Source organism: Trachymyrmex cornetzi, unplaced genomic scaffold, assembly GCF_001594075.2.
Source record: "Trachymyrmex cornetzi isolate Tcor2-1 unplaced genomic scaffold, Tcor1.1 scaffold571, whole genome shotgun sequence".
Taxonomy (NCBI): Eukaryota; Metazoa; Arthropoda; class Insecta; order Hymenoptera; family Formicidae; genus Trachymyrmex; species Trachymyrmex cornetzi.
In genome coordinates, this window is record NW_017299884.1 from 15,686 (window position 1) to 17,061 (window position 1,376).

Below are 1,376 nucleotides of genomic sequence, written 5' to 3' on the forward strand. Positions count from 1 at the left end.
CACCATGGTGAAACGCCTGATTACAATGGCTGTAATTGGTGTGGAAGAGAATGACGACAATAAGGCTCTCGTATACGTTAAAGGACGTGAAAAACATGAATGGCTGGCTGATATACTCGATAGCGACAACTTGACCATTGAGACCTTGGATGCTGATTATAAAAGTATAGATTCATTACATAATCTAGATGTTACCAATACTATGCGATGCGGACAACATATTAAGAATTGTGCGTTACAAAATGTATTTAAAATACATAACTGATGGTCACAACGCCAAAAAAGTGTATCAAGTTTAAAGAATAAAATGAGATTTTTTTTTTTAAACACGTTTTAGATTTCTTTTCCCTTCCCTTCCATTGTAATATATAAATGTATGTATAAACGTATGTATAAACGTATGTATGAACGTATGTACGTATAAACGTATGTATGTATGTATGTATAAACGTATGTATGAACGTATGTATGAACGTATGTATAAACGTATGTATGTATAAACGTATGTATGTATGTATGTATGTATGTATAAACATATGTATGTATGAACGTATGTATGAACGTATGTACGTATAAACGTATGTATAAACGTATGTATGTATGTATGTATAAACGTATGTATAAACGTGTTGCGACACGTTTGAAATTCTTGGAAAGAGGACGACGGCTTGCCCCTTCTTCGATTTTAGAAGGAACACCATATACGAAGTATCACGATTTACGAGAATGCGATCAGTCTTGCGATACCCGCTTGTACGAAAGGTCCAACAGCAGCAGCAGCAGCAGCAAACTCAGCTGTAGGAAGCAACACACGAAAAAGTTATTACGTTCCACTTCAGAATAATGATGAAACTCCATCATTTACGAAAAGATGTGCCAAGTAAGTTTAAGAATCCTCCATTTTTATAATTTTTCAAATTAACTATTTAATTAATTATTTAATATTTCTTTTATATTTTTCTATATATAGCGCGCCCGTGCATCGTGCGGTTCACATACTAGGCAGGAAATACGCATTTACACGTACGGGATACAAATTTCTAGAAATTGGTATCAACGTTGACCCACCGAGCTACGTGGAGATTGCGATAGGAGATAATCGTGGAAATGAATTAATACTATCTATCGAAACATGGAAAGAACTCTATGAACAACGTCGGAACATTCAAAACTGCCTTCGGAATTGCAAGGATAATTCTATTACCGTTAGACCGCTGACCGTGCGATTCAGTACGATTGAAAATGCTAAAATTGTATGCTTGGAATCATCCGACGTACGTTTAATGATGACTGAATCAACAATATTGTTTATGTTCCACTTAGATAAATGCATTGAATTAGCATTCGATCAATTGGTTGGTATCATCGAGAAAGTC